Source organism: Dendrobates tinctorius, unplaced genomic scaffold (assembly GCF_039654945.1).
Source record: "Dendrobates tinctorius isolate UK_male_01 unplaced genomic scaffold, ASM3965494v1 ptg000046l, whole genome shotgun sequence".
In the NCBI taxonomy this organism is placed as follows: domain Eukaryota; kingdom Metazoa; phylum Chordata; class Amphibia; order Anura; family Dendrobatidae; genus Dendrobates; species Dendrobates tinctorius.
Window position 1 is genome coordinate 9542309 of NW_027361714.1, and position 23845 is coordinate 9566153.

Sequence of the window (23845 nt, forward strand, 5' to 3'; positions counted from 1 at the left end):
GGATTTGCCAGAAAGTGCTCCTCCAACCAGCACTCGCAGTGCATCATTGACACCGGGAACATTGGCCCACATGTCAGATTATGCCTTGCAGATCCTAAAAAGGGATCCCCGCATTGCCAAAATGATGAACGATGACGACTACTGGTTGGCCAGCATCCTGGATCCACGCTATAACGGCAAATTACAAAACATCATGCCACAGGAGAACCTTGACCTAATATTGGCTAATAAACAAGCAACTCTGGTAAATCGGTTGCTTGAGGCATTCCCAGCACACAGCAGCGGTGATGGTTCTCACACGAGCCGTACGGGCCGGGGGCAGCTTGGCAGAGGTGTTCGTGGTGCACACAGCAGAAGTGGCGTTGGAGACAGGGGTTTCATGACAATGTTGTGGACTGATTTTTCAAGTACCGCTCACACAACTGGTAATACTGCATTGATGGAAAGTGACAGGAGACAGCAGTTGTCAACTATGGTTACAAACTACTTTTCCTCCCATATCGATGTTCTCCCACACAGGTCATTCCCGTTTGACTATTGGGCCGCTAAACTGGACACCTGGCCTGAATTGGCACAATATGCCTTACAGGAGCTTGCTTGCCCAGCTGCAAGTGTGCTATCGGAAAGAGTCTTCAGTGCAGCTGGATCAATCCTGACAGAAAAAAGGACCCGTCTGTCAACCCAAAATGTGGATGATCTAACCTTCATTAAAATGAACCATGCATGGGTTTCCAAGGATTTTGTCCCACCTTCCCCTGATGACACATAGGGTGACAGAAAAATGGCTTGCTTTGGTCCACCTCTTCCTGGGACTTGACCTATTTCACCTTTTGCATCAGCTGAATGTCCAACATCAACATATGCCACTTTCTAAAACTCCCTAACTGTGCTGCCTCCCCCCCATGGCCGGGGTCACCACCTAGCGCACGACACTGTGCGAGTGCCGTTGCCCTGGACAGGTGGGTAGGCCGACTCTTGGGTGCGGGCACTGGCACAGGGTCCTTCATAGTGCAATCAAGTGTCTCTGACGGTGGTGGTGCACACCCGCCGTCAGACACACCACCGTACTATGAGGGGCCCAGTGCCAGTACCGACGCCCACGAGTGGGCCCCCCTTGCTTGGGCAGGGCCCCTGCATTTGCAATCTTTACCTCTCCCTGCTCCTCCGCTGTGTAGTCTGGGCCGTCAAATCCATACTGTGCCTAACACCGTCTGAGCCTGCCTCCTGATGTATAGACATATATTTTGAATGTGTACGCTATACATACATGTTATCCGGGGATACGGTAGCCTTTCTAACCTTTGTGCAATCACGTGCAATCCATACTGGGCCTAACACCGTCTGAGCCTGCCTCCTGATGTATAGCCATATATTTTGAATGTGTACGCTATCCATACATGTTATCTGGGGATACGGTACCCTTTCTATCCTTTGTGCAATCACGTGCAATCCATACTGGGCCTAACACCATCTGAGCCTGCCTCCTGATGTATAGACATTTATTTTGAATGTGTACGCTATCCATACATGTTATCCGGGGATACGGTACCCTTTCTAACCTTTGTGCAATCACGTGCAATCCATACTGGGCCTAACACCGTCTGAGCCTGCCTCCTGATGTATAGACATATATTTTGAATGTGTACGCTATCCTTACATGTTATCTGGGGATACGGTACCCTTTCTAACCTTTGTGCAATCACGTGCAATCCATACTGGGCCTAACACCGTCTGAGCCTGCCTCCTGATGTATAGACATATATTTTGAATGTGTACACTATCCATACATGTTATCCGGGGATACGGTACCCTTTCTAACCTTTGTGCAATCACGTGCAATCCATACTGGGCCTAACACCGTCTGAGCCTGCCTCCTGATGTATAGACATATATTTTGAATGTGTACGCTATCCATACATGTTATCTGGGGATACGGTACCCTTTCTAACCTTTGTGCAATCACGTGCAATCCATACTGGGCCTAACACCGTCTGAGCCTGCCTCCTGATGTATAGACATATATTTTGAATGTGTACGCTATCCATACATGTTATCCGGGGAAACGGTACCCTTTCTAACCTTTGTGCAATCACGTGCAATCCATACTGGGCCTAACACCGTCTGAGCCTGTCTCCTGATGTATAGACATATATTTTGAATGTGTACGCTATCCATACATGTTATCTGAGGATACGGTACCCTTTCTAACCTTTGTGCAATCACGTGCAATCCATACTGGGCCTAACACCGTCTGAGCCTGCCTCCTGATGTATAGACATATATTTTGAATGTGTACGCTATCCATACATGTTATCTGGGGATACGGTACCCTTTCTAACCTTTGTGCAATCACGTGCAATCCATACTGGGCCTAACACCATCTGAGCCTGCCTCGTGATGTATAGACATATATTTTGAATGTGTACGCTATCCATACATGTTATCCGGGGAAACGGTACCCTTTCTAACCTTTGTGCAATCACGTGCAATCCATACTGGGCCTAACACCGTCTGAGCCTGCCTCCTGATGTATAGACATATATTTTGAATGTGTACGCTATCCATACATGTTATCTGGGGATACGGTACCCTTTCTAACCTTTGTGCAATCACGTGCAATCCATACTGGGCCTAACACCATCTGAGCCTGCCTCCTGATGTATAGACATATATTTTGAATGTGTACGCTATCCATACATGTTATCTGGGGATACGGTACCCTTTCTAACCTTTGTGCAATCACGTGCAATCCATACTGGGCCTAACACCGTCTGAGCCTGCCTCCTGATGTATAGACATATATTTTGAATGTGTACGCTATCCATACATGTTATCCGGGGATACGGTAACCTTTCTAACCTTTGTGCAATCACGTGCAATCTATACTGGGCCTAACACCATCTGAGCCTGCCTCCTGATGTATAGACATATATTTTGAATGTGTACGCTATCCATACATGTTATCTGGGGATACGGTACCCTTTCTAACCTTTGTGCAAACACGTGCAATCCATACTGGGCCTAACACCGTCTGAGCCTGCCTCCTGATGTATAGACATATATTTTGAATGTGTACGCTATCCATACATGTTATCTGGGGATACGGTACCCTTTCTAACCTTTGTGCAATCACGTGCAATCCATACTGGGCCTAACACCGTCTGAGCCTGCCTCCTGAGACATATATTTTGAATGTGTACGCTATCCATACATGTTATCTGGGGATACGGTACCCTTTCTAACCTTTGTGCAATCACGTGCAATCCATATTGGGCCTAACACCGTCTGAGCCTGCCTCCTTAGACATATATTTTGAATGTGTACGCTATCCATACATGTTATCCGGGGATACGGTACCCTTTCTAACCTTTGTGCAATCACGTGCAATCCATACTGGGCCTAACACCGTCTGAGCCTGCCTCCTGATGTATAGACATATATTTTGAATGTGTACGCTATCCATACATGTTATCCGGGGATACGGTACCCTTTCTAACCTTTGTGCAATCACGTGCAATCCATACTGGGCCTAACACCGTCTGAGCCTGCCTCCTGATGTATAGGCATATATTTTGAATGTGTACGCTATCCATACATGTTATCTGGGGATACGGTACCCATTCTCACCTTTGTGCAATCACGTGTAATCCATACTGGGCATGAGAACGGCTGGCGAGCTGTTAAGCAAGCTACAGCACCTGTGGTTTGCACGCGTAAGTTTTTCATTTTTTCAGGAATGACGGTTAGGCCTAATTCCAGAACTGCGGTTGACCTGCACTTACTGGGAAATCATTGTTTGCGGGTAATAATTGTAATCAGTGATCCCCATCACTAACGTTGTTCAGCGGGTTATCTGCACCTGTAAGCGACAAACGCTGGCCTTTTCAGTGTAGCGCACATGCAGCCACGGACATGTAAGGGCATGACACACCAGTTATTGGCCAATCTCATGTGCCAAAGCCTCACGTGTCCCTCTAGTAAGCCGGACTCGGACCGCGGGGCATGACGGACTCTCGTTCGTTAACGGAATTAAGCTTGCAATGTGTGCATCTGTTCTGTAGCTGGCATGGTTGAGGTTTCCCATGTGGAGTCGAATTTAACCGTAGGCTCCACTCCTGGTGGTGCCCTTCTGGACATTCCTTTAAGGTTCAGCTTTGCAACCATACTGCCCACGTAAAACAAACACTTTGCCTTCATGAACGCTGTTTGGAGGATCATGACTCGTGGGAATAACGCCGCCCAATCAGTTAACCTGCTAGAGTGATCGTTTGTTGCTCCCAAGCATGACATCACACTCCCTAGGAAGAAGGTAATGCCACTGTGGCGACCGTACTCCTGGGGGCGACACAAGTGCACTGATGCCCAGCCACTGCTCGATGAATCTGCTGGTACATTGACCCAGACCACTACATTCCCCTCGCACGCTACACGACCTGAATCTGACCCTGATGAAACTCAGGTTACCCTTCCCATATACAGTTCCATCTTACACGGTGACAAAGAGGAAGCTGCAGATGAAAGTGCAGGTTCGGCCCACCCGCCATCAGACACACCACCGTACTATCAGGGGCCCTGTGCCAGTGCCGTCGCCAACGAGTGGGCCCCCCCTGCTTGCTCAGGATCACAGCACTTGCAAAGTTGAAATACTGTGCAGTGAGATGGAAGATGGGGACGACGAGGAGTCCAGACAAGTACAGGGATTCCCTAGCGAGGAGACTTATTTGATTGTTTTCAATGTTGGGACAGCAATTTTTGGGGAGCACTATACTCTGGAGAATGATAGATGGGGCCCACCATACACTGGAACATTCCAAAGGTGGACATCAGACACTGGAGCAGCATTTACAGGGCCCATTATACACTAGAGCATTAGAAATGGGGCCCATTATGTTTGGAGCATTATTTGGGCCCATAAGACAGTGGAGCTTCATCCATGGGGACCAACATATACTGTAGCATTATGTGGAGCTCATCATATACTGTTTCAAACATTATATGGGACCAATGATTCTGTATGGAGAAATAGATGGGCCTCGTCATGAGATGTAAAAAGTGAAGTATTTTTCATTGTACTATACCACTATTTCTCTGCCATGTCGGAGCATGATGAGTTGTGGTATGTGTTAAAGGGGCGCTCTTTCGCCCAGGGCACATGAAAACCTGCAACCAGCCCTCCCCCCCACAACTTTAGCCAAATAACCCCCATTTTTCAGTGCGTAACTTGTATTATGAAGTTAATTAAGGTTGACAAGCTTAAGTAAGAAGAATTGATGCTTTTGGCATTCAAATGGGCACTGTAGGTGTGTTTCCTGTCCTCCTCTCACTGCCGACTTTTATTCCCCATTGACTTACATTGGGTTTCGTGTTTCGGGACGACCCCGACTTTTCCCTATAATCGGCCGATCTTGCTCGACCCGACTTTTGGAAAAGTTGGGTTTCACGAAACGAAATTCGACCCTAAAAAACCAAAAGTCGCTCAACTCTATCAAACACCTATCAACCCAAAAAAGATCACCCCAGTAACACACCAACAACTTAACACTATCCGGATGAACAGGGATCAACCTAAACGCCGACTCAATATCCGTTTTAGGCAAAAGTGCCCCCTTCCAACATTTCCGGACAAACTTTGCCGCCTCATCAAATGACGTATAAAACAAAGAGCACAGCTCCGGGTCCATTCCATCATTCACTGACCTACCATGAGGGAAAGACAGATGATGAATGAGCCTGAACTTATTCTGCTGTTTCTTAGGCACTACACCCAGGGGCGAGACTACCAAATCCACAAACAGAGGATCAATAAACGGCACAGACATCCTTCCCAACTTAACCTCCTTCCCCAACTGTTATGACACCACCTCAGCATATTGGTCAGCTGACCTCAGATTGTTAATTACCCGTGGTATCTCAAAAGGAGGGGCGGGAATTTTAAACCCGTCACTGAAAATGGACAACAACAGTTCCGACTTAAACCCATCCGGAAACCTACTTACATAAGGGACCATCACGGCCAGTTTCACTGGCGTCTACCCCTTTGGAATTAGCACTCTCTGCTTCTCCTTTCTGCTTCCTAAAGCATCTGGAAGCATCATGCGAGGTTCCTTTGCAATGGGATCAAAGGTGCTTGAATTTACAGCAATCTAGCCCCAAATGTACATTGGCCATCATTCAATTGCCAGCAGAGACCCTGCTTCTGGCTGACCGATTGCCCCAACTGACCCCCTTGCCCCTTGTCCACTGCTTTGTGCATTTGATGAACCGGCACCCCCAGGAAAGGAATGGCCGAATTTAGTCGGCGTCATAACCTTCAACCACAGACGTATGTCTTTCTTGTCCCACCGAATTGCCGGACGAACCTCCTTCCTATGCCTAAACTGTTTGTCGTAACGGAGCCAAGCCTGAACCCCCTACACCCTATAAGCCTCCCCAATCGAATCAAAACAACAAAAAAGAGGAGATTAATTCTCAGGCACCTTCTCTCCAACCACGCTAGCCAAAATATAGAATGCCTGTAGCCAGTTACCTAATCTGTGCGGAATCAATGGCCTTCTCCGTTTTTCCTTCTCCTCTTTTTGGCTATCATCCTTCTTCCCTTTGTCCAAGTTCAACTTTTCCAAAGTAAGAAGTGAAAAAAATCGTGACTAGAGTTGAGCGATACCGTCCGATACTTCAAAATATCGGATCGGAATGGATCGGCCGATCTTTAAAAAAAGTATCGGTATCGCCGATGCCGATACCGGAAGTCCCATTCAAGTCTATGAGACTTCCGGTATCGGAATTGGAAAAACCCTTTCCTGCCCTTGTACAGCCTCTCGGGGGTCTGTACGGGCCTTCCGGGGGTCTCTGCCGGCCTGCCGGGGGTCTGTGCCGGCCTGCCGGTGGGCTGTGCGGACTGCCCGGGGTCTGTGCACCCTGTGGGGGTCTGTACCGGCCTGCTGGGGGGCTGTGCCGGCCTGCCGGGGGGCTGTGCTGATGTCCGGGGGTCTGTGCAGGCATCGTCCGATGGGACTACAAGTCCCATCGGGCGATGCCTGCTACCATGACAGTGATTGACACATTAGCCAATGATGGGACAGTAGTAGTCCCATCATCCGGCTAATGTGTTAAATGTTAAAAAAAAAAAAAAAAAAAAATACTACATACATACATACTACATGCATGCTACATACATACTACATGCTACATACATAGTACATATATACTACATGCATGCTACATACATACTACATGCTACATACATACTACATATATACTACATGCATGCTACATACATGCTACATGCTACATACATACTACATACATACTACATACATACTACATATATACTATATGCATGCTACATACATGCTACATACATACTACATACATACTACATACATACTACATATATGCATCATACATACTACATGCTACATACATACTACACACTACATATATGCATCATACATACTACATGCTACATACATACTACATACATACTACATATATACTGCATGCATGCTACATACATACTGCATGCATGCTACATACATACTACATGCATGCTACATACATACTACATACATACTACATATATACTACATGCATGCTACATACATGCTACATGCTACATACATACTACATACATACTACATGCATGCTACATACATACTACATGCTACATATATACTACATACATACTACATATATACTACATGCATGCTACATACATACTACATGCTACATACATACTACATGCATGCTACATACATACTACATACATACTACATGCATGCTACATACATACTACATATATACTACATGCATGCTACATACATACTACATGCTACATACATACTACATACATACTACATGCATGCTACATACATACTACTTACATACTACATGCATGCTACATACATACTACATGCTACATACATACTACATACATACTACATATATACTACATGCATGCTACATACATACTACATGCTACATGCATGCTACATACATACTACATGCATGCTACATACATACTACATGCTACATACATACTACATACATACTACATGCATGCTACATAAAATACATTCATACAATACATACATAGACATACAGTACATATAACATAGAGTAACATACTTACCAATACTTGTCACATTGTTCCCCGAAGCCAATGTCGTCTACGGAATAAATATTAACATAACAAACCACAAAAATACTCACCCATGATCCGAAGCAGTCCACGAGTGTGTCCCACGATGATCTTGGGTAGAGAACTGCAGCATCAGCTGATGCTGCCGCTCTCTATGGGCTGCAGGAATCCAATGACGGAAGGTAGGTATCCTTCCGCACTGTATTCCTCCGCCACTTAAAAAAAAAAATCCCTAGTCTCACTTTATGGTAAAAGCTGTGTGGGAAATTTGGCTTCGGGGAACAATGTGACAAGTATTGGTAAGTATGTTACTCTATGTTATATGTACTGTATGTCTATGTATGTATTGTATGAATGTATTGTATGTAGCATGCATGTAGTATGTATGTAGCATGTATGTAGTATGTATGTAGTATATATGTGGTATGTATGTAGCATGTAGTATGTATGTAGCATGCATGTAGTATGTATGTAGTATGTATGTACCATGTAGCATGTATGTAGCATGCATGTAGTATATATGTGGTATGTATGTAGCATGCATGTAGCATGCATGTAGTATGTATGTAGTATGTATGTAGCATGTAGCATGCATGTAGTATGTATGTAGCATGTAGTATATATGTGGTATGTATGTAGCATGTAGTATGTATGTAGCATGCATGTAGTATATATGTAGTATGTATGTAGCATGTAGCATGTAGCATGCATGTAGTATGTATGTAGTATATATGTGGTATGTATGTAGCATGTAGTATGTATGTAGCATGCATGTAGTATGTATGTAGCATGTAGTATGTATGTAGCATGCATGTTGTATGTATGTAGTATATATGTGGTATGTATGTAGCATGTAGTATGTAGCATGCATGTAGTATGTATGTAGTATATATGTGGTATGTATGTAGCATGTAGTATGTATGTAGCATGCATGTAGTATGTATGTAGTATGTATGTAGCATGTAGTATGTATGTAGCATGTAGTATGTATGTAGCATGTATGTAGTATATATGTGGTATGTATGTAGTATGTAGCATGCATGTAGTATGTATGTAGTATATATGTGGTATGTATGTAGCATGTAGTATGTATGTAGCATGCATGTAGTATGTATGTAGCATGTAGTATGTATGTAGCATGCATGTAGTATGTATGTAGTATGTATGTAGTATGTATGTAGCATGTTTGTAGTATGTATGTAGCATGCATGTAGTATGTATGTAGTATGTATGTAGCATGCATGTAGTATATTTGTAGTATGTATGTAGCATGTAGTATGTATGTAGCATGCATGTAGTATATATGTGGTATGTATGTAGCATGTAGTATGTATGTAGCATGCATGTAGTATGTATGTAGTATTTTTTTTTTTTTTTTTTTTTTTTTTAAACATTTAACACATTAGCCGGATGATGGGACTACTACTGTCCCATCATTGGCTAATGTGTCAATCACTGTCATGGTAGCAGGCATCGCCAGATGGGACTTGTAGTCCCATCGGACGATGCCTGCACAGACCCCCGGACTTCAGCACAGCCCCCCGGCAGGCCGGTACAGACCCCCACAGGGTGCACAGACCACCGGCAGGCCGGCACAGCCCCCCGGCAGGCCGGCACAGCCCCCCGGCAGGCCGGCAGAGACCCCCGGAAGGCCCAAAATGACGGCGCATCATGATGCGCGCACACCGCGCATCATGATGACGTCATTTCGGCTGTCAATCAACTTTGAACTTCCGATTCCGATGCCCGATATTGAAAAAATATCGGATGTCGGTATCGGAATTCCGATACAGCAAGTATCGGCTGATACCCGATACTTGCAGTATCGGAATGCTCAACACTAATCGTGACATATTCGTCCTTCTATATCTTTTCCTGCACCTCCTTCTTACAATGAGCGCCCAGTGGGCCCTCAAAGCATACATATGCCTCCCCATGCGCCCTGTCATCTACATGGATCTGACATTCCTTTTCCTTCTCAGTCTGAACCGAAACAGACACAGGGTCAGCTTGGCCAACTGACACCCCGGTTACCGCCACCACACACTCACCGGGCTGCGATGACGCTGTGACTCCTCCAGCCGCCAATCCTGTAGCCTGCTGTGCATCGACTACGGAGCTTCCCCTCTGACCCTCTGTCCCCAGAGGTCCGCCACCTTGTGAAACAGGTTTTCTCGACACCACGGCCCTCCCGGGGAACTCCGTTCTGGGCTCTCTGCTTCTCCGGCCCCTGCAGAGGCAAGCAGGCTGCACAGCCATGGGTGCTTCCGCCTGTGGACACCCACCCCCCGCAACCCCCACTGACTGCCTGATGCACCATCCATGCTGATCCACCGCCGTTGTATCGGTCAGGGAGCCCGAGGTACTGGGCATAGCTGACAGCCTCGGGCAGCGGGGGCTGCTGCCCGATCACCCCCCTCCGGGTAAGTCCCACTGCCACCCCAAGAAGAGAAGGCAGACCGCCTGGCTCCATGACGGCCTGCCGTGACATCATTGTTCATCGCCTCCCGCTCTGCTCGGGGAGAAGGACTTGCAACTGCCACTGGACCCAGCCCGGCTGGTGGATTCCTCCCAGCCCGGGGGCCTGCCCGCATGCTTACCAGCAGGCACCTGACCCAGAGGGTCCCTGGAAGGGGCTCTGTCGCTGGTGCTTGGTCCTGGGATCTGCGTCGGGGGGATAAACGTTCCGTGGCCCTTGACCGCCGCCTCACACAGGAAGAGACACCAGCGGCCGACCCGCTTCTTCCACCGATGATCCCCATGACCTGCTCCTCGATCCATTCGGCAGGCTGCAACTCCCCTGCAGCACGCAGCCTCTCCAATCCAGCTGATATGGACTCCATTCCGTCTGGGTGTGGGACAGTCTCTGTGACTCCATAGCGGGAACTGAGGTAACCGCCACATAAGCCCACTTCAAATACCCCCCCTTATTTCCATACTCCACCCCCCAGGGACAGTTAACCCCCTCCCTCCAACCCACTGTCATGTGGGCCTCTACTTACGCCGCTGGGGAGGGAGGGCTTTTGGCACGCTCTGGCCCCTGTCTTTAGGGAGACACTTAGGCCTGTTATGTGCTTGTGCTGAACGCAATTGTTGGGTACAGTTAGTGTGCAGTGACGGGGAGGATTTTCTTGTGTGCAGCAGTACTGATTATTAGCCTGCCTTATAGCAGTATTGCTGTGTGTACACTGCTGTGCAGACTGCTTTTTACACAGCACTAATACTTTTATTCTTTTTTCTGCACAGTGAACGAACGTTCATTAATTCCCACACCGTATAGAGCTGTACGCTCCTCACACAGTACCGTGTCCCGGCTGGTATCACTGAGAAATACATGCTGACTATCTGTATGTGACTCCGGAAATATATAGGGTGATTTACATTTTCACTTATAGTATATACACCTGGTATCTGCTGATACAGCACCTTTGTTCTAAATGTTGTACTACGGTATAATCCATAGTGAGTGAGCGTGTGTGGTTTAGTCCTTCAATATATACGTAGATGAAAAGTTTACCCTATACTATATACACCTCCTATCTTGTGATACAGTACCTTTGATCGACATTTTGTATTATGGTCAAATCCATACTGAGTGAGCGTCTGAGGGTGACTACGGAAATATATATGCAGATTTAAATTGTACCCTATAATATATATGCACTTGCTATCTGCTTATCCTGTACCTTTTTTCAACATTCTGTATTATGCTCAAATCCAGACTGAGTGAGCGTGTGAGGGCGACTCCGGAAATAGATCCTGAGATGTAAAATTTACCCAACACTGGAAACAGCTGTACGCTAATGATACAGTACCTTTTTTGCTATTTAGATTCTGGTGTAATCCATACTGAGCCTGTGAACATCTGTCTGTAACTCCAGAAATATATTTGTAGATTTAAGATTACCCCAACACTGTATACAGCTGTACGCTTGTGATACCTTACCCATTTACTGCTTTTTATTTTGTGGTCTAATCCATACTGAGCCAGTGAGAGTCTGTTTCTGACTCTGGAAATATATACTGAGATTTACAATGACCCCTACACTGTATACAGCTGTACGCTTCTGATCCATTACCCTTTTACTGCTTTTTATATTGTGTAATCCGTACTGACCCTGAGAGCGTCTGTGTCTGCCTCCTGAAATAAATAAGGAGATATATAATGTTTAAACAATACTATATCTACCTTGTATCTGGTGATACAGTACCCTTTTTCTACTTTTTATATTCTTGGCTAATGCATACTGGGACTGAGGGCGTCAGTGTCTGCCTCCTGAAATGTCTACAGAGATTTAGAATGTTTAAACTATACCATATATACCTTGTATCTGGTGATACTGTACCCTTTTTCAACTTTTTAGATTATTGTCTAATCCATACAGAGCCTGTGAGCATCTGTGTCTGCCTCCTGAAATACATACGGAGATTTTTTCTATTTTAATTATACTTTATATACCTTGTATGTGTTGATCCAGTACCCTTTGGGCCCGAAAGTCATCCTCCACCCACCACTATAAATGTATCATTGACACCTGGAACATTGGCCCACATGTGTGATTACTTCTTGCGGATATTCTTTTTATATTATGGTGTGATCCATACTGAGCCTGTGAGAGGCTGTGTGTTACTCTTGAAATATATATGTAGATCACAAAATGACCCCAACACTGTATACAGCTGTATGCTTGGGATCCAGTCCCCTTTCACTGTTTTTTATATTGTTGTGTAATCCATACTGGGCCTCAGAGTGTCTGTGTCTCCCTCCTGAAATAAATACGGAGATTTTGAATGTTGAAACTATACTATATATCCCTGGAATCTGGTGTTAAAATGAAACGCCACGCATGGTCGGGGGTTACTCAGCACAAGGCCTTTCAGGCTCTTTTAAGGGGGAAGTATGTCACTGTGGTGATTGGGACCCGGTCCGTGGCCCTGGGTGTCCAATAAAGAAGATGACAGTTCAGATGAGGGGGAAGATGGTATGATAATTAATTTGGAAAAGGGGGATCGTGACGCCACATGTGGTACTCGGCTAGGGTAGCCGACGCTGCAATGCAGATCCTCTGGGACGATGTTAAAGCAGCCAAGATGATGAAGCTCTCCATGGGCAGAGCTGTATCCCAGGGCAGTTGAGATGGTGCCTGTGAGCCGTTGACGGTGATGATGAGTGTAGCGTGTGTAGCAGGCGAGTTGTAAAAGACACCAAGGACACAGTTGGGTGCAGTTTATGAGTTATTCCTCAAAAGTTTTGTGCACAAGATGATCCGCTTGGTAACGTGTCCTCCAAGGGAGGGGTCCGGCAAACTCCAAGGTAGATCAGGAACACCTGTTCAAGACTCGTCCTTGTGTATCCTTTCTAGGCTGTGTCTCTGCACTGATCTCTCCTGTTATGATTGAGTCACCGTAGGAGGCAAAAACAGAAATGCTAGCTAAGTCCAGAAAACCAGACAAGTTGGCAGCTATCGGATTGCAGACCCCTGATCCTATCCACAACAACTAACAGTAGCCTTGGGGGATTCCTACGATGCCCTAGACCCCTCGATCACAGCCAGAGAATTAAATAGGCCTAAAGAAAGAAAGGGGAAATCTTAACTGCCCCAGAGCAGACCCCAAAGCAATAGGCAGCCCCCAACATATAATGACAGTGAAGCAAGATGAAAACACTAACACAGACAGAAAGATAGACTGAGCAAAGACGGGGCCCAAGCTAACTAGATAGGAAAGGACAGGAAGGCTGCTGCCTGCAATCCGTGAAAAACCCTATGAAAATAAGAGCCAACAGACTGACAGTGAAAAAGGCCCTGAAGATGCTAGGCTTCAAAAAAGCTATGTCAGTACTCAGGAATATTCTGAAGACAGAGCAACCGGCAAAAGGAGATTCAGCTCACCCCAGCAGGGAATGGCAGAATCCAGAAAAGCAAGGAAAACAAAAAACAAAACACAAATGCTAACAGGCAAAGCAGAAAACTTATCTTTAGAGGAGCAGGAATCAGACTGGTGTCCTAGAAGTCCACAGAGAAATCACCCGCAGGGCAGAAGGGCGTCGGCAGCCTTATATCCAGTCCGTGACTCCACTCAGCCAGTCATCCTCATTAGGCTCAGGTGCCTGATAATCAGGCTCATTACCTTCCTTTACCAGAATAGGGAGTGCACCAGACCTCAGTGACGAAGGGGAAAATGAACTCACAACAGTACCTCCCCCTTGAGGAGGGGTCACCGAACCCTCAACCACGCCACCAGGGCGATCAGGGTGAGCCCGATGAAAGGCACGCACCAATCTTTTGGCATGAATATCAGAGGCAGAGACCCAGGAATTATCCTCCTGACCATAACCCTTCCACTTAACCAAATACTGGAGTCTCCGTCTAGCCAGACGGGAATCCAGTATTTTCTCTACCTCATATTCCATGTTACCTTCAACCAATACAGGGTCTGGAGGTGCCACTCCAGGAACAACTGGTTCAACAAACCTCTTCAACAAGGACTTATGGAACACATTATGGATTTTAAATGTGACAGGAAGAGCCAAACGAAAAGAGACCGGATTAATAGTCTCCAAAATCTTGTAAGGTCCCATAAATCTAGGCTTAAACTTAGGAGAAGCCACCTTCATAGCAATATTTTTTGATGATAACCACACCATATCACCAATCTTAAACTGGGGACCAATGGTCCTATGTCGATTGGAAAACCGCTGGGCCTTTTCCTGGGAGAGAGATAACTTATCCACCACTTGGTCCCAGATCTGGTGCATTCTCTCCACCACAGTGTCAACACCTGGGCAGGCAGAAGGCCCCACCTGCCCTGAAGAAAATCGAGGATGAAACCCAAAGTTACAAAAAAAAGGTGACATCAAAGTGGCAGAACTAGCTCTATTATTTAAAGCAAATTCGGCCAAGGGCAAAAATGAAACCCAATCATCCTGATCAGCGGAAATAAAACATCTCAAATACGACTCCAAGGTCTGGTTTGTTCTCTCTGTCTGCCCATTGATCTGAGGGTGAAAAGCAGAGGAGAAGGACAACTGAATTCCCAGCTTGGAACAGAAGGTCCTCCAAAATCTAGACACAAACTGAACTCCTCTGTCAGATACAATGTTCTCAGGAATCCCGTGTAAGCGAACCACCTGTTGCAAAAACAGGGGCACCAACTCAGAGGAAGATGGCAACTTAGGGAGTGGTACAAGATGAACCATCTTAGAGAACCTATCACAAATCACCCAAATAACAGTCATTCTTTGAGAGACCGGCATATCAGAGATGAAATCCATTGAAATATGGGTCCATGGCCTCCTGGGGACCGGCAAAGGCATCAACAACCCACTAGAGCGAGAACAAGATTTAGACCGGGAGCAAGTCCCACAGGACTGCACAAAATTCCTGACATCATGAGACAAGGTGGGCCACCAAAAAGAGCGACTCACCAGATCTCTAGTACCAAAAATACCTGGATGACCAGCCAATGCAGAGCAATGAACTTCAGACATCACTCTCTTCTTCCACTGGTCAGGAACATACAACTTTCCACTGGGACAACGCTCAGGTTTGTCCTCCTGGAACTCTTGCAGAGCAAGTCTCAAATCGGGCGAGATGGCAGAAAGAACTACCCCTTCGCCTAAGATGGTAACAGGCTTGGTCACCACAGGAGAATCAGCAAAGAAACTCCTAGAGAGGGCGTCTGCCTTGACATTCTTAGTTCCAGGAAGAAAAGAGACCACAAAATAAAAACGTGTAAAAAACAAGGCCCACCTAGCCTGTCTAGGGTTCAAGCGTTTAGCCGACTCTAGGTAAATCAAATTCTTGTGGTCAGTGAGGACCACAAATTGATGTTTAGCTCCCTCCAACCAATGTCTCCACTCCTCAAATGCCCATTTCATGGCCAACAGTTCCCGATTCCCCACATCATAGTTACGTTCAGATGGAGAGAACTTTCGGGAAAAGAAAGCACAGGGATTCATTTTAGATGTTACAGGATCCTTTTGGGACAAAACAGCTCCTGCACCAATCTCAGAAGCATCCACCTCTACCTGGAACGGCAGTGAGACATCAGGTTGCCGCAAAACTGGGGCGGAGGTAAATCTTCACTTCAGCTCCTGAAAGGAAGCAACAGCCTCCGGAGACCAATTCAACACATCAGCACCCTTCTTAGTCAGATCAGTCAATGGCTTGGCAATACTAGAAAATTTTGCTATAAATTTCTGATAAAAATTAGCAAAACCCAAAAACTTCTGGAGGGCCTTCAAAGAAGTGGGCTGAACCCAATCATAAATGGCCTGTGCCTTGGCCGGGTCCATTTCAATAGTTGACAGAGACAAAATAAATCCTAAAAATGAAATCCTCTGTACTCCAAAAAGGCATTTCGATCCTTTGACATACAGGGAATTCTCCCTCAAGATCCGGAACACAGTCCGAATATGTTCCACATGAGAAACCCAATCCTTGGAGAAGATCAAAATATCATCCAGATAGATAATCAAAAATTTATCGACAAAGTCTCGGAAAATATCGTTCATGAAGCACTGGAAGACAGAAGGGGCATTAGTGAGCCCAAAAGGCATCACCAGGTACTCAAAATGTCCCTCCGAAGTATTAAACGCCGTCTTCCATTCATCCCCCTGCTTAATGCGGATAAGATTATACGCCCCCCTGAGGTCAAGCTTGGTAAACCAGCAAGCACCTCTAACTCATAGAATCATAGAATCATAGAATCGTAGAGTTGGAAGGGACCTCCTGGGCCATCTGGTCCAACCCCCTTCTCAAAGCAGGAGTCGCTAAATCATCCCAGTCAGATGTCTGTCCAGCCTCTGTTTGAAGACTTCCATTGAAGGAGAACTCACCACTTCTCGTGGCAGCCTGTTCCACTCATTGATCACTCTAACTGTCAAAAAGTTTTTTCTAATATCTAATCTGTGTCTCCTCCCATTCAGTTTCATCCCATTGCTTCTAGTCTTTCCTTGTGCAAATGAGAATAAAGTTGATCCTTCTACAATGTGACAGCCCTTTAGATATTTGTAGACAGCTATTAAGTCTCCTCTCAGTCTTCTCTTTTGCAAACTAAACATTCCCAAATCCTGCAACCTTTCCTCATAAGACAGGGTTTGCAGACCGGTCACCATTCTGGTCGCTCTTTTCTGAACTTGCTCCAGTTTGTTGATGTCTTTTTTAAAATGTGGTGCCCAAAACTGGACACAATATTCCAGATGAGGTCTGACCAAAGAGGAGTAGAGGGAAATAATGACTTCACGTGATCTAGACTGTATGCTTCTGTTAATACATCCTAGAATTGCATTTGCCTTTTTTGCTGCTGCATCACACTGTTGACTCATATTCAGTCTGTGATCTATTAGTATACCCAAGTCTTTTTCACATGTGCTGTCACTTAGCCCTATTCCTCCCATTCTATATATGCTTTTTCCATTTTTATTGCCCAGATGTAGTACTTTGCATTTCTCCCTGTTAAAAACCATTCTGTTAGTTGCTGCCCACTTCTCCAGTTTATTTAAATCTTTTTGAATCCTCTCTCTCTCTTCTCTAGTATTAGCTATCCCTCCTAGCTTTGTGTCATCAGCAAATTTAATCAGTTTACCCTCAATTCCTTCATCTAAATCGTTGATAAAGATGTTGAACAATACAGGGCCCAGGACAGAGCCCTGTGGTACCCCACTTGAGACATTCTTCCAACTGGATGTGCAGCCATTTACGACCACTCTTTGGGTCCGATCACTAAGCCAGTTATGAATCCACCTAACAATTGCCTTGTCCATTCCATACTTAATCATTTTTTCAATAAGGATTGTATGAGAGACTTTGTCAAATGCTTTGCTGAAGTCAAGATATACTATATCTACAGCATTTCCTTGATCCACCCAATCAGTGATACCGTCATAGAAGGAAATTAAGTTAGTCTGACATGACTTATTAGTTACAAACCCATGCTGACTCTGTTTAATCACTTCATTCTTATCCAGGTATTGACATACATGTTGTTTAATAATTTATTCAAAGATCTTTCCTGGTATAGAAGTCAGACTCACCGGCCTATAGTTACCTGGGTCCACCTTCTTCCCCTTTTTGAAGATAGGAACAACATTTGCTCTTCTCCAGTCTTCTGGCACTTCTCCTGTTCTCCAAGAATTTTCAAAGATTATAGAGAGGGGTTCAAAAATTTCTTCTGCTATCTCCTTCAGTACTCTGGGGTGTAATTCATCTGGACCTGGAGACTTGAATTCATTTAGGCTAGCTAAGTGTTTCCTCACTATCTTTCTGTTTATAGATATCCTGGATTCTTCTATTCCCTTAATAGGACAGTGAATAACAGTTGATGTTACATTTCCTTTCTGAGAGAAAACAGATGCAAAATAGGAATTTAAAAGTTCAGCCTTCTCAACATCCTGTCTTACCATTTCATCATTTTCATCCTGTAAAAATCCTATAGCATCTTTGACTTTTCTTTTACTTTTGACATATCCCCAAAATCCTTTATTATTGCTTTTGACATCTCTTGCAAGCCTCAATTCATTTTCAGCTTTAGCTAATCTGATTTGTGCCCTGCAGGTTCTGCAGACAGCATTATATTCTTCTTTAGATATGCCTCCCTCTTTCCATTTTATAAACATTTTTTTCTTCCTTTTTAGCATGTGCTTAAGTTCTGTGTTCATCCATCCTGGTTTCCTTAACTGCTTCCTATTCTTCCCTCTTTTCGGAATTGTTAACAACTGTGCTTTGAGAATTTCATTTTTCAAGATTTCCCATCCTTCCTGGACATTTTTGTCTTTAAGGATATCCAGCCATTGGATCCCTCCAATTCTCTTTCTGAATCCCTTAAAATCTGCCTTTCTGAAATCTAACCTTGACGTCTGAGTCTTCACAGGTCTTCCGCCTCTAGTTATCCAAAATTCTAAAATAGCATGGTCGCTACCTCCTAGGGTCCCAGCCACTTTTACCTCCTCAACCATTTCCTCCCTGTTTATAAGGATTAGATCCAAGGTAGCAGTTCCCCTTGTTTTCTCCCTTACCTTTTGGAAGATAAAGTTGTCAGCAAGAGAGGATAAGAATTTCCTTGACCTGTTAGTTTTGCCTGAGAGAGATTCCCAACAAATGTCTGGATAGTTGAAATCTCCCATGACAACTATGTCATATTTTTTGGAGAACTTGGCCATTTGATGCATAAAGATTTCATCCATAGCTTCAGCTTGCACAGGCGGCCTGTAGTAAATGCCTACAATGGTGTCCTTTCCATTGTTCTGTCCTTGTATTCTTACCCAAACAGTTTCCACAGAACTCCCAGTCTCTGAAGCTTCAATCTCTATACAGATATACGCGTTTCTAACATACAATGCGACACCCCCTCCTCGTTTATCAAGTCTGTTTCTTGCAAATAAGTTGTATCCTTCTAGTCTTGTATTCCAATCATGTGTATTGTCCCACCAAGTTTCAGTGATTCCAATGACATCATATTTCTTTTCCTGTGTTAGTAGTTCCAATTCTCCTTGTTTGTTGCCCATGCTTTGTGCATTAGTATAGAAACATTTTAGTTTGTGATTGGTTTCTCTTTCTCCAATATTTTTATTAATTAGATTCTTTCGTCTTTGTTCTTCCTTTCCACTTCTAATAGCAGAGTTCTCAATAGCATTTGTCAGGTGTATGGCTTTTTCTGGTCTTTTGCTTCCCTTCCCATGTTGTTCTAGTTTAAAGCTCTCCTTACAAGTGTAGCAAGGCGACATCCAAATACATGCTTACCAGTCTTCGTAAGGTGCACCCCATCTCTAGCAAGTAGTCCATCGTATAAGTAGTTCACTCCGTGATCCAGAAATCCAAATCGTTGCTGACGGCACCATCGACGTAGCCAGTTGTTCACCTGCAGAATCTTATTCCACCTCCTTGTTCCATGGCCATCCACTGGGAGGATGGAAGAGAAGACCACCTGCGCTCCCAGTTCTTTCACTTTCTTGCCTAAGTCTTCAAAGTCTCTGCAGATGGTTTCCAGGTCGTTTCTTGCAGTGTCATTTGTCCCCACATGTAGTAGCAGGAATGGGTAGTCATCTGTAGGTCTGAAGAGTCCTGATATCCTGTCAGACACATCTTTAATTTTTGCACCTGGAAGACAACACATTTCTCTTGAAGTTATATCCGGTCTGCAGATAGCGGCCTCAGTTCCTCTCAACAGGGAATCCCCCATGACCACCACTCTCCGTTTCTTCTTCACAACATTTTTCTTTCTCCATCCAGGAGGACTCTGAAGGCGTACAAGGTTGCTGCTTGTTGGCAAAGTCTTATCCTGATGTATTTCTTCATTGTTTTCCTGCGTGAGAGCCTGGTACTGGTTTCTGAGCAGTATGGGTGCTGACTGCCTCCTGATCCTCCTGCTTCTCTGGGTCACATGTCTCCATTCCTCTGTTTCTTCAGGTGCACTTCGAATTTCTTCTCTTTCTGTAACATGAAGAGATAATTCTGCTCTGTCCAAGAACTCTTCACCTTCCTTAATGATCTTCAACGTAGCTAACCTCTCTTCGAGATTTTGCAACTTTTCCTCCAACAGGGACACAAGCTTGCATTTGTGGCATGTGAAGTTTGGCTTTTCCACTGGTAAGTCTGTGAACATGTAGCAAGAAATGCAGCTCACCAAATGGCTCCTGGCCTCTTCCATCTTGAGATTTCTTAAAAACGATGAAAGATGAGCCCAAATTCGCGCGCCGATAGGCGCTGGGAATATGCAAATGATCTCCTCAAGACTCTTCCCCTGGTTTTCCGATTTCCTCTTTTCAGCTGCAACGGCCAAAACCCAGTGATCGTTGAGCTCGCGGAGACTCTTCACTTATCCCAGAAGGCACTGGGAATATGCAAATGATCTCCTCAAGACTCTTCCCCTGGTTTTCCGATTTCCTCTTTTCAGCTGCAACGGCCAAAACCCAGTGATCGTTGAGCTCGCGGAGACTCTTCACTTATCCCAGAAGGCACTGGGAATATGCAAATGATCTCCTCAAGACTCTTCCCCTGGTTTTCTTGATTCCCTCTAGAGAATAGATCCGAAATCAGGGGTAACGGATACTGATAATTAATAGTAATTTTATTGAGGGCACGATAATCAATACAAGGCCTTAATGAACCATCCTTTTTGGCCACAAAAAAAACCCCGGCACCTAAGGGTGAAGAGGATGGTCTAATATGAGCCTTCTCCAACGCCTCCTTAATATAGGACCACATAGCCTCGTGCTCGGGTACAGATAAATTGAAGAGCCGACCCTTGGGAAATTTACACCCCGGGCTTAGTTCAATTGCACAGTCATAACTCCTATGAGGAGGCAAGGACGCAGACTCATTCTCACTAAATACATCATAAAAGTCCGCCAAATAGTCAGGAACATCATGCGACTGAGGAGAGGTGGAAAAAAACGGAGCCTCACTAAAGGCACACCGACAACCCCTACTCACCACAGACACAGATTTCCAATCCAAAACTGGATTATGAATTTGCAACCAGGGAAACCCCAGAACAACGGCATCATGCAGACCATGCAACACCAAAAATCTGCAATTTTCTTGATGGTCTGGGGCGACCCGCATGACCAACTGGGTCCAAAACTGAGGTTTATTTTTAGCCAAAGGAGTAGCATCAATCCCCCTCAAAGGGATATGCGTCTGCAGAGGTGTCATCGGAAATCCACAACGTTTAGCAAAATCCAAGTCCATAAGGTTTAGCGCTGCTCCCGAATCCACAAAAGCCTTGGCGGAAAATGTGGACAGGGAGCAGATCAGAGTAATTGCCAGAAGAAACTTAGGTTGAACACCACCAACAGAAAACGTGTGTGCAAAGCGTTTCTCTCGTTTAGAACAAACAGAAATAATATGCGAGGCATCTCCACAGAAAAAACACAGCTTATTACGCCTTCTGAACTCCTGACGTTGCGCCTTAGACAAAACTCTATCACATTGCATAGGTTCAGACGTCTGTTCAACCGGTGGCAATACCTCTCGTGCAATCCTGCGTTCACGTAAACGCCGATCAACTTGAATGGCTAATGACATAGAATCGTCCAGACCAGAGGGAACAGGAAATCCCACCATAGTATCTTTTACGGCTTCTGACAAACCCTTCCGAAAGAGAGCAGCCAAGGCATTATCATTCCAGGTAGTAAGGACCGCCCACTTTCAGAACTTTTGACAGTACAACTCTGCAGAATCTCGACCCTGGTTCAATGCCAACAGGGTCTTTTCAGCCTGATCAATAGCATTAGGTTCGTCATACAACAACCCCAAGGCTTGAAAGAATGCGTTCACATTAGTCAGAATAGGATCATCTGGTTTCAAAGAAAACGCCCAATCCTGGGGATCGCCACACAGCAAAGAGATGACAATTTTAACCTGCTGCGCGGAGCTCCCTGACGAGTTAGGCTTCAAGGCAAAAAATAATTTACAATTATTTTTGAAACTCAAAAATTTAGATCGATCCCCAAAAAATACATCAGGTGTAGGGATCTTTGGTTCAACAGCATGCGAACGAGCAAGGTAGGCGGAAATTCCCCGCACTTCCGCAGCGAGCTGCTCCACACGATCAGACAATTGCTTTATCTCCATTGAGAGAAAAAAAAATTCCCCCTACGGCCTCAGAGATATAGAGGAAAGAATATACACACACTCTTTTTTTTTTTTTTTTAAACACAATTCTTTCCTGCTATTGAGTGCCCTAGGATCTGCGGTATGGCGGGTGATTCTGTTATGACTGAGTCACAGTAGGAGGCAATAACAGAAATGCTAGCTAAGTCCAGAAAACCAGAGAAGTTGGCAGCTATCGGATTGCAGACCCCTGATCCTATCCACAACAACTAACAGTAGCCGTGGGGGGTTCCTACGATGCCCTAGACCCCTCGATCACAGCCGGAGAATTAAATAGGCCTAAAGAAAGAAAGGGGAAATCTTAACTGCCCCAGAGCAGACCCCAAAGCAATAGGCAGCCCCCAACATATAATGACGGTGAAGCAAGATGAAAACACTAACACAGACAGAAAGATAGACTGAGCAAAGACGGGGCCCAAGCTAACTAGATAGGAAAGGACAGGAAGGCTGCTGCCTGCAATCCGTGAAAAACCCTATGAAAATAAGAGCCAACAGACTGACAGTGAAAAAGGCCCTGAAGACGCTAGGCTTCAAAAAAGCTATGTCAGTACTCAGGAATATTCTGAAGACAGAGCAACCGGCAAAAGGAGATTCAGCTCACCCCAGCAGGGAATGGCAGAATCCAGAAAAGCAAGGAAAACAAAAAACAAAACACTAATGCTAACAGGCAAAGCAGAAAACTTAGCTTTAGAGGAGCAGGAATCAGACTGGTGTCCTAGAAGTCCACAGAGAAATCACCCGCAGGGCAGAAGGGCGTCAGCAGCCTTATATCCAGTCCGTGACTCCACTCAGCCAGTCATCCTCATTAGGCTCAGGTGCCTGATAATCAGGCTCATTACCTTCCTTTACCAGAATAGGGAGTTCACCAGACCTCAGTGACGAAGGGGAAAATGAACTCACAACACTCTCCCTTCCTTCCTGCTGTGCGCCTTCGCAAACAGTGTCCCAAGCCGGCAGCCACGGATCACACCGGGCAACGTGGGTCAGCCCCCGGAGTCCTTTATTCCAACTGCTGCCTTTTTGAGTATTGAATGCAGCTGCGACTGAGGCACTTAAAGTTACCTCAGCCTCCGTCTTTGTAGCTGAGCCCTAT